This window comes from Micromys minutus, assembly GCF_963924665.1.
Source record: "Micromys minutus genome assembly, chromosome: X".
Taxonomy (NCBI): domain Eukaryota; kingdom Metazoa; phylum Chordata; class Mammalia; order Rodentia; family Muridae; genus Micromys; species Micromys minutus.
Window position 1 is genome coordinate 111,362,104 of NC_137970.1, and position 12,009 is coordinate 111,374,112.

Genomic DNA, 12,009 nt, shown 5'->3' on the forward strand with positions numbered 1-12,009 from the left:
CCTCCATTTTGCTATTGGCGACCTCGGCTTGGTCCACCATCACCTCCTTCCCCACCCCCCTCCACAACCTCAGCAAGGTTTACCACGGCCTCCATTTTACCATTGGCGATCTCGGCTTGGTCCACCACTGCCTCCACTTTCCCTGCAGCAAGTTCAGCAAGGCTCACCACGGCCTTCATTTTCTCCTCGGCAACCTTAGCAAGGTTTACCTCGGCCTCACTTTTGCCACTGGTGACCTCGGCAAGACTCACCATGGTCTCCATTTTGCCATTGGCGACCTCAGCAAGGTTTACCATGGTCTCCATTTTCCCCTCGGCAAGTTCGGCAAGGCTCATCACAGCCTCCATTTTCCCCTCGGCAACTTTGGCAAGGTTTACCACTGCCTCAATTCTGCCACTGGAGACCTCGGCTACATCCACCACCACCTTGGCGGCCTCGAGTAACGCCAAGGGGATTTGTCTGACAGACAAAATGGCGACCGGGACAAGTCCTCTCTCAAGGGCGCCCATTCCTCCCCTACTTCCTTCTCTTGCATTCTCACATTCCTTCCCTCTTACTTTTCTCCTCAGAATCCTTCCTTTTCACTCTTCCCCCTCCTCACCTTCATCCCCCCTTCCCGGCTAAACTAACCCTCTTGGCTGAACCAGGTTAATCACCTTCACACCTCTGGTCAGCTTCAGCGGCCTTCGAGGAGAAGCGAAGACGGTCAGCTCCACCGACGAGCGGCTTCGCGACTGCGAGGAAAGGCTGAGGTAAGCCGAATTTAAGCAGGAACGGCTCAACTGGGAGCCTCTTTGATTGGATGAATGCTACGCGCATGCGTGTGTGTGTGTTGCTAGGCCCTTTCGTGAGTGTAGCAAAAATCCGGGTATGGGAGGGGCACCCGTGGTGGGGCTGCTCTTTGAGGGGCGGGGCTTGGATGTGGACAGTGGCTGGGCAGGAAAGAGTCAGGGCTTTGTGAGCTGGAGGCAGGCCCCCTCAACAAGCGGAGGGATGTGCGGGAGAAGGCAGGAGAAGGTACAAGTCCAACTGGGTGCAACATGGATTATGTGGTTTGGTACAGGGTGAGGTACAGCTTATGGGAAAAGACCATTTTGGGTGAATGAATGTGGCTATTAACCAGCCTGTTAGAACTGGCTTAAAATTTACATTTGGGGCTAGAGAGGCAGCTCAGTGGTTAACAGCGCAAGCCATTCTTCCCTAAGGACCTGAGTTTGATTCCTAGCACATCAGAGGACTTATTAATTCCCTGTAACCCCAGCTCCAGAGAGATTCTGACACCTTGGAGTTTTATGGGCACCTGTGTTCATGTGAACATACCCTCTCATACATATAATTAAAAATAATTTTAAAAATTAAAGAGGAAAAAAAAAGCCAGGCAGTGGTGGTACTCAGAGCTACTCAAAGAAACCCTGTCTGGAAAAGTAAATTTTAAAAAAATAATAAAAGTTTACATTAATTTGTGGTGACGCATATAGCGATTGCGTATAGGTTAGAGGATACCTTGAGGGAGTCAGTCATTTCTATCCATCATTTGGTCCTTGCCAGGCCAGACAGCAGGCACCATTACCTTTAAACAATTTCCAACAGGCTGAGAAAGACCTGCAGCCTCCCTCTCTGAAAATGGACAGGTTTAGGTTCATCAATTGTATAAAAGTAACTAGTTGAGAAGGACAGGGTTGGAATTGAACTATCACTTTTCCCCTTGGCACAACTGGGACAACTATGACGTACCCCTCCCTGGCCTTATGGGCTATTTCCTCCTCCTAGTCTGTACTCTGCTTAGTTGGCAGGGGGCACCTTGGATAAAGAATATAATTTAAGGAACCAGAACACTGTTATCTGTACTCATGATCACTTGGTATTGATCGAATTTCTAAATTTTGCTATTTTAATGTTTGGGGAAGTGATATTTCTTGGAGTCCTTTCATTTTTCTCATCACGCACACTTTTGGCTTCTGATAACTTGTAGTAACCATATGTTTTTCCATTTTGTCAAAATATCTGCTTCTGTGTTTTTTTTTTTTATTTTAAACTTGGTTGATATTAAACTTCTTACTGATTTATATATCTTATTTTTGTTTTCTTGTAGAGCCTAGAAGCAAAACTGAGGTCTTGGCATGCTGGGTAAGCACGTTGACCACTGAGCACCAGGTAATTTGGAGGCCATCATGATTCTTTTGACAGTTGTCCATTCTTCCCTCTGGTATTTGTGATTCTTCTTTAAAATTTTGTGTTCATTTATTTTCTATTTCACGTATATAAGTATTTTGCCTACACGTGTGCATGTGTGCCACATATGGACCAGATGCCCATGGACATCAAATCCACAGGGCCTGGTCCTGCATGTAGTTTTATGCTAGCGCCTTCTGTTCTGGGATCGGCCATGCTACCAGCCCCAAACAACTTCTATTTTTGTTTTTACTCTCCTTTTCTCCAGGAGGTGACCACTCCCTTCCCAGCTTCCCTTGAATCTGAGGATAAAACACACACACACACACACACACACACACACACACACACACACAGTTTGTTACTTTACAACTTGCCTTCTTGGAATAATTGCTAAGCTCAGATATCTCCTGCCCGGAAAATCGTGCCCTTATCTATTTATTATCTCTGTATTTCCACCTGCCCTAAACTTAGTGGCTAGTCCCACCTAGCCCCTGTCAAATATCCCTGGCCACCGGCCTGTAGTAGTAGCCACAAGCCCCAGCTCCCCCTGAGACCTCTCATAGTTGCCGTGTTCTTCTCCCTCTAAAGCATAGCAGAAACAAACCATCTCTCCTTCCTTGTGTCTGCCTTTCTCTCCTGGAACCTGGAAGTCCCACCTGCACCTACTGTCCAGCAATTAGTCCCTGACTCTCTTTACTGACAAATCAAGACCCAGTTACAGAACAAGAAGTTAGCATCAGAATCGCTCCCTTTAGACTGGAATTACATATAATTGTGAGCCACCATCTAGGTGCTGAGAATCAAACCCTTGTCCTCTGCAAAAGCAACAAGTGCTTTTACCCACTCAGGCATCATCATAGCTGTGGGATTTGTGATTCTTTGTTATTGCCTACTAATTTGTTTGTCTCTTTAGTTTGCCTTGAAAGTTTTCTTTTGTAGTTCTAGGATATGTTAAATGAGACATTGTTTAGGGCAATGTTTTTCTGGTTCTTTTTAAAATGTCACTGTCATTAAGATGAGGACTTGTATTAATCTGTAAATTACTTTGGAAAATGTAACTTTCTCTTTTTCCATTTTTTGATTATATGGACAAGATGCTTTATTATAAATGATAGACCATCAATATTTGATACTGCCATTGTTAAGAACATGCTTCTGTGGGTTCTGTTAATGATGCTTTATGTAGGTTTTTGATAGTTTCACCTTTTAATGTTTACCTTCTATTTTTAACTTCTAAGAGACTTTTGCTTGTTCTTTGTTTTGTTGTATTTTAATTCATAAATATATTACCACGTATTAAATTGTATTTCTATATATGTGAATAATCATATGCCTTTCCCCTGAAGGTAATATGCTGAATAAAACTTGTGTGTGTTCCTCATGTTAAAGAAAATGAACTATCTGGCGGTAAATGTGTGCTGACCATAATTTAGTGGGTTTTGAATGTGGGTTAGTGTTATTTGTTCATTATTTTGTGCCTATATTTGTGTCAGAAACTAGACGGATCTTTTTTCTTATTTTGTTCTTTGTTTAGTTTAGGATTAAGTTCTGAACAATGCTGTTCCTTTTTCTTTCCTTGAGATTTTCTATATTGAGGCTTTTTCATATTTTCATTGTGGAATATGCTCAAAGTATATAGCATGTCTATAAAAATGATTTTGTGAGTCAGGTCCAAAATAAAAAGGAAGAACACAAGAGACTAATTATGTGAGAATGAAGAAAATGAAATAATTCCTGGAGCAAACTACTTTGGTCACAGAAGCTATTTGTGGGGATAATTGAAATAACTGAATTGGTTTGCTAGTTTTGTTTCTGTTTCTCATGAGGCACACACAATGCATTTGTATGTCCTCTATTTGATGTCAGCTTGGTTGCTACAATTTTGTTGACCTCAGTAAATAAATTACAGGCTATTAGATGGATACTGATTTTTCCCCACAGTTTTATTAATTTTTTTTAATCTCATGAGTGCTTATACTTTGTTTTCTAGTCCTTTTTCCCCGTGCCATTATTTGCAAGCTCTTTTTGTATATTTGGAAATAACTTTACAAATGTTTCTGTTTATATTGTTGAATTTTGAGATAGGATCTTATGTAGCCCTGACTAGCCTCAAACTTTATACATAGCTGAGAAAAACATTTGATCTGATTCTACCAAAGCCAGTGGAACAGCCTCCAGTATTGGCTCCCACATTTCAGAAGAGAAAGATAAGTCTTACAGCATCTTGCAGGAACTAGAAAGTGATAAGCAGTAGTCTGGCTTCTGAGTATGACAACAAACATGTGACACTTCCATATGGAGATAAACTAGCTTGGAGAAACACACAGGGTGAAGGGAGGAAGAATCTGAATCCCAACCTAAATCTCTTTTTCTAACAGGCTATCAAACCAAGAGTCGTCATCTTAGCCTTGAGAGTCCCACTGATAAAAATCAAGTCTTAGAGTCCAAGACATTCTTGAACTCAGCCTATAGATCCGGCTTACATCAAACTCAGAGATTTGCCTGTTTCTTCTGCTTGAGTACTAGGATTAAAGGCATACACTACCACTGCCCAGCTAAGACAGTTATTTTCAAAGTCTCCCTTCAGGCCCTGTGTGTTTGGAGATTTCATGGATTAGGCAACATGGGCAACATTCCTTCTTCTGTAGCAAAGGACACTATAGTTTTGTTCCCTTCTAAATTCGTGTTGAAACTTAGCCAGAGATCTAATGGTGTAAAGAGGTGAGTCCTTTGGGGAGTGATTTAACTCATGAGGGTAGAACCTTTGTGAATGGAACTTCTAAAAGGCTAGATGGGGAGAAGTCATTATTTTTACCATTCTGCCTTGTAGCATTTAAGAACCTGAATTTCCTCCCATCCAGAAGGCACATTATTTAAAATGTTGTGTTAAGAAGTAGAGCAACCCTTATTAGACAACTGTACTGCTAACAAATTTAGGGTCCTTAGATGCCAGGTGTATGATTAAAGAAATTTCTATCCTTCAAACATTATCTGGTCTCATATATTTTTGTACAGTAGCACAAATGGCTTAAGGCACATTTTGTTCTTCTGTAGAATTTCACTAGAACTAATTATTCCAAAACTTCAAAACTTCTGAAGGCTACTTACTACTTATGTATTCATTTCTGTAGTAATAATATCATTAGATTAATTAGTCTATGAATATTTTATGATTCTGTTGTCCATTGTGATCACTATTAGACTTCTAGATAGGTGTAGATTATGTAGAGACAAAATAATCAAAAAAACTTTAAAACACAAAATTTTTCATTGTCTAGAGCTGGAATGCTTGGAACCTATCTAATTATTTATATGTACAAACATGTGCAGACTAACTTCTAATTTGGTCTTTAAATAGTCTCAAGAAGCACATGACATTATACATTTTATTATCCCAACATAATGGTCTAACATGCTGAATTCTGTTAAAATATAATCCTACTCAAGTAGCCTAAGAGGTCAGGCCAGATACATTTATTCAACTGTTATAAAGGAACCTATCCGTTCTCAGAGGAACAATTCTCCTTCTGAGATTTACCACTATATTTCTGTCCATGATTTTCTAGTCTTTTTTTAAAATATAAATTTAATTGATGCATTCTTTTGTTAAAGATAACATTTACTTTTTACGATTTAGTTATTTTATGCCTACAAGTGTTTTGCATGCATATATATGCATGTACCATGTGTGTGTCTGGTGCTTGTGGCGGTTAGAAGAGGTCACTGGATTCCCTAGGACAGGGGTTATAGATGATTGTGAGACACCATATAGATGTTGGAAAACTAGCCAGTGCTCTTAACTGTGGAGCCATCTCAATAGCTCACAAGCTTATTTATCATTATTATAATATTGAACAGCTAAATTTTTCACTCTAACATTCTGATGTGCATTTATGCTTTACATTCATTCAGCATTTATACTAAAAAAAAGGAATTGCTGCTATCTGATTTTTCTCCCTTACTTTTTCTCCTAGCAAACCATATACTTACATACCCTTGCACTCCATGGGAAGAAATTATCTAATATTTAGTACTAGTGAAAAAAAAAGCCAATGGAAAAAAATATGACTATGAAACTTTCCCCTTCATGGTGCAGTCTTGAGACATTCACTAGATACAGAGCTAATTCAATGGCTTTTGGCATAATCATCACATGTTTAGCATGGATAGTACACAGGTTGGTAACTTCCAAAGATGTCACTGGTTTGCTTCCAGCAAAGTACCAATAGCCACACTCTGGAAGTTCAGTTTTATTTTTAGGTCTGGAGCAATTTCTCTCACCAGATGCTGAATGGTAAGTTTGGGAATCAGACATTCAGTGAACTGCTAATAGTGTTAAATTCCATAGAATGGCACAGTGCAAAGCCTGTTATGATGAAACATCTTGCCGCTCCATGAGAGGGTGAGGGGCTTTTGTAGCCAGTTCTTTGCCTAGTACTTTGCTAGGAGTAGATTTGTAAGTAGGTAGCTTTGTGTAAATCACAGTACACAACTTGGTTTTCCTTCTCTTTTGGATGGAATTCAGTGAGCTAGAAGTAGTGGTTATAAATACCCACCAGTGTCTGTTTAAGCTTTTATATCAATTCTAGCCACAAGAGATTATGTCAATATAACCGTAGAACAGTCCATTAAATCTAATTATCTGTTCTACTTAATCTTCCCAGAATAAATCCTTTGCTTTTTATGATACCACCCACATACTTCCTACATTTTATTCCATGACACCGTCCATTCAGAACCTTTCACCCCACAACAGAACATTCTCTAGCCATAAAGTAGCTGCACTTGTTAAGGGGAGAACCTTGACAGAGAGAAGATATGTGGATATGGTTGTCATCATTATTCTGATTTGGCAGGATAAGTGAGGTGGGGAGATGACATGAAGGTATCAGCTTGTCATTTCATAAAATCAGTTGGACTTAGAGGCATGATGGTGCGAAATGGATCTGTGTTAAAGAGCACTTCTGGAGACCCAAAACTTGAAACCCATGAGATGAAGTAGACAGTAAGGGCTGAGGGTAGGGGGGAGAACAAGGTAAGGGTGACAGAAGACATCCTTTAGGTCTAACTTTTACCACTGGGGAGATGAAAAGCAGCATGCAGGCCTGGCTTTGGTATTGGCCTAGCTCAGGGTATTCTCTGTTTTTGAACTGCTTTCTTTAAGGGAGAATTTTTAACAAACAATGAAAGGGCTTCTTGCAACCTATCTCTTGATGGACGTAAGGATGGATGGAATCCGTCTGAGCAATGTGGAAATAGAAATTAAGTAATGTGCTTAAGTTCTCCTTAAGATAAAGGCTTTATAGCCTGAGGCAATATGAAGGAATGAAATCCTTGGCTTATACAACCTGTTAGTGACCCTTGGTTATCACCAGCTGAGCTTCCCACTACTATCAGGAATTGAAAAACAAATGAAGGAAGTGCAAGCATTACTGAGGAAGCTTGACTGCTGGAAGTGATTTCTTCAGCCCAGCTTTACAGGCTGTAAATGGCAATCCACCGGAGAGGGAAGAACGAGTGATTCAGCAAGGGACTTACCACTGGCATGGATGTATAATGGCTTTACTCTGCCCCACCATGGAATGTGATTTTTTTTAGTATAATGTGTTAATAAGTTTTTTAAACCTTCATGAATGTACCTAATGTATTTTGATCATATTTGAACCTACCCTTCCCTCTAACTTTCCCCAGGTTCATCCCCCTACTTTCTTTACCCCTCCTAACCTCATGTCTTCCTCCTCCCCCTCCTCTTCTCCCTCTTCTATAATACAGTTGACGTCCTAATGTCAAAAACACAGTCTAATTTGGACTACCTAGATATTCATAGGTGTAGAGACATCCACAGAAGCATGACTGACCTATGGGGGGGGGGGCTACATCCTTAAGGAAATCTGTTTCTCCCTCTTCTAGTTGCTATCAACAACCAATAGCTCCTCAGCTAAGAGGGAGAGCTCATGAGAGAGAGAGGACCGAACCAGGGCCTCATGCTTGCTAGGCAAGTGCTCTACCACTGAGCTAAATCCCCACCCCCAGAATCGGAGTTCTCAACTGGAAACAGGGATGTGTGGAAGGCGCATAATAAATAAACAGACTACTTTTTGGGTACAAGCTGACAGGCAATTTTTCAAGGCTTAAAGTTACTCTCTCTCCTGTCTCTCTCTGTGTGTTCTCTTTCTTTCTCGCTTGCTCACCCGAAGCCTAAGGTTGCACACACTCTGCATTCTCTTGCGATCTCTGCTTTTCTTCTTTGTGCTTTTCCTTTCTTGAACTTCTACACTCATACACCTGTTTGTTGCCCTTTCACTCTCACACTCTTCATATACACCTCACACAGAACTCACACACACAACATGCACTCTCCTTTCACTCACACACACACTCACTCTCCATACACAACTCACATTCTCTTCACTCACTCTTCATATGCTCTCTCTCTCTCTCTCTCTCTCTCTCACACACACACACACACACACACACACACACTCATACATGCTCTCACATTTGCTTGTTTTTTCATTTACTCTCTTGCTCATTCATTTACTTGCCTTTCTCTTGCCCCAGTCTTTTATTGATATTTCAAAAGCATGCAGATAAACAATACACTGTATAATCATTGGCAAATCAAATTTAAAAGAATAACCACTTCTCACAAAGAATTAAGAATATCATTTGCTCAGTCTGATGATTAGCTGCAAGCATCCTCCTCTGTATCAGTATGGATCTGGAAGAGCCTCTGAGGAATGCCAAACAACGAGAGACCCATGGCTCCAGGTGCATATGTAGCAGAGGATAGCATTCTCTGGCATATATGGGAGGAGAAGCCTTTGGTCCATCGAAGGCTCGTTTCCCCAGTGTAAGGGAATGCCAAGGCGCTGGGGGAGAGGGTAGTTGGGAGAGGGAGCATCTTCATGGAGGCACTGGGAGTGGGGGGAAGAGGATAACATCTGAAATGTAAATACAGAGAATATCTAAGGAAAAGAAAAAAGAAAAAAGAATTACAAATTTTCCCCAAAGTTTCAAGCTTCCCCTATTCCCAGGCCTGTGGCCAAAATAATAATAATAATTGTAAGCTTGTCATTATTTAAACTTTAACTTATCTATACTTCAGAGCTCAGAGCTCCGATGTCAGCTCCTTGCATTTTCTTGTGAAGCTCCAATGATAAATGACATGGGCAAATCTGCCAGGCTGTGGCCAGAGACAATCACATTAACTCTTAACTCAGTAGTTCCTCTAGCTTTCTGTTCCTGTACATTGTACACAATGACGATCCTAAGAATTCCAGTGTTTTGACTTAGTTTTACTAGTATATAATTTCATGCATTCTATTCTTTCTTATCCAGAAACCACTCTCAAATGTTGTGCAAAACTTGTTCTATAATTTCAATAAATTTTCCTTTCTTGGGGTCCCAATGTTGGCTCTAATTCATTTTCTAATAACATCTTCAAACTTTCTTTGCAAGTCATATTAATCTGGAACTACCATAGTACGATTTTACATTGTTTCTAAGATGAGAACACACAGCATGCACATGGGCTATTAGGACTGTGCTGTGCTGTGCCCCTGTGCCTCAATTTTTAATTGTTTAAGAATCATTACATCAAGTAGCATCTAGTTTCACAAAATCCACCAGAGCAGAAGTAGAAAGAAATAGGAAAGTCAGATATAGTAGAATAATTATGCACACCAAGGCCAACGGAAAAGCAGTCACACACAAATGAAATCTATACAGCCATTGTCCAGGACTAAGGTTAGGAGAAATGGGAACAACTGTTTTTTACAAAGAGCTGCTTCGGGATACTGAGATGTCTCCATCCTGTCCTACTGCAGGCAGTCCCTTATTTCAGATGGCAGATCCCTGGAAGGATGTGTCTCCTGCTTCTCAGGGTCCCAGACACCATCTTTTTTTTTTTTTTTACAAGGAGCTGCCTCAGACTTCTGAGATGTCTCCATCTCCACCTACTGCTGGCAGTCCCTGTCATGGTATGCTGTCCCCAGCACTAAATAGAATAAAGGAAGTGGTGACTTCAGGGCAAGACATTACCTAGCTAAGCTCTCTGTAAAACTGTCCTAGTAAAACTGCCATACACTGTCTTCACATGGGTCTTGAACAGCTAGGAGCCTGTCCCAAAAGTTGTTGCCTGTCTGTGGGATATGTTCTTCTAGCTGGTTTGCCTCAGCTGGTCTCAGTGGGAGAGGAAGTGCCTAGCCTTGCCAAGACCTAAAGTGCCAGGGTGGGGAGATACCCAGGGGGCCCTCATCTGTTCAGAGGTGAAAGGGAGGGATTGGTAAGGGCTGTGGAAGGGGGTGTCTGGGAGGGAAACAGTGAATGGGATGTAAAGGAAATAAATAAAAAATAAAATTAAAAAAAATTAAAAAGAACAGAGAGAGGGGGGAGGGAGAGAGGGGGGAGGGAGGGAGAGAGAGGGGGAGGGAGAGAGAGAGGAAGGGAAAGGGAGGGAGGGAGGGAGGGAGAAGGAGGGAGGGAGAGGGGGAGGGAGGGAGAGACTTTTAATTAGTATTGAGACAATAGAAACTGTATAGATTTTTAAAGTTAGACTAAATACATTTTGCATTATGATATAGCTACAAGCCTATGTGGGCCAAGAAATAGAATGTAGTGGCTTGAATAATAAGCAGACAGTGAATAATATGGGCCAAGGGAGAGAAACAGGATGTTAGACTCTAAGGGTCAGCAAAAAGAGGCCTCATAATTCATTGGGATGACCTAATGTTGCTAGTGCTAGTAGTGCCAAGATCGTGCTAAGCCCTCTGCACCAATGCACCCCCTCCCAAATGAGAAAACAATCAAAGGGGCAGGTAAATCTTTAGAAGTTAGAGGCCAGCCTGGTTTAAATAGTAAGGTCCAAGTCAGTCAAGGTTACACACTGAGACCCTGTCCTTCCCATCAAAATAAGGATAATGATGCTGCTTACTAAGCAGCACTGATCACATTAGCACTTAAAAAGTATTTTCTATGTATAGTCGTTTTGTCTGCATATATATCTATATATCCCATGTGCCTGGTGCTAGTGGAGGGCAGAAGAGGGCATCTGATCTTCTAGAATTAGAGTTACAGGCCCATGGGAGCTACTGTGTGACCGTGGAGATTCTATAGGGTGCCAGGGAAAAGCAATCAGTGTCCTTAACCTCAGAGCCATCTCTTCAGCCCATAAATCTTTGCATTCCTATTTGAACAAGTCACCTAGACCTGAAACTGTAGTGACAAGAATCTGATGGAGCAGAAATGGTTACTAACTTCATTTAACAGAGTAAAGGTACCTGCTGACAAGTCTGATGACCAGAGTTCAATCCCCAAGATCTTTAAATACCTTATTCCCACAAACAGTGTTTCTGGCCTTCTGGCTCCACACATTCTCACACCACAAATAAATAATTTTCTTAAAATAGTGCTATTTTGAAATTTATATAAACATGGAAGGAAATTAATGAAATGATGCAATATCTTAAGTTAATGGATGGAAGTGATTTGTGGGGTCCTACACCTTTGATCCTACACCAATTCAGCTAGTGAAGGAGTCTAAGGGAAGGAGAGTCAATATCAGATATGTATCCACAGAGATAGCCCTGGTTAGGTTTGCTGTATCACAAAACAAAACAAAAACACCTGAACACAGGAAAGGGACCTGTGCATAGTGTTACTTGTAACTGAAGAATTTGGTGTCTGCCTAAGTCCTATACTAACTCTAATGGGTCCACTCTGCCCATATATACACATATATGTATATAACCATGGAAAGAACATAATATTTACATCCTATCAGTTAATAATGATAAGGATAATATAAGAATATATTTATTGCTCTTCATCAGC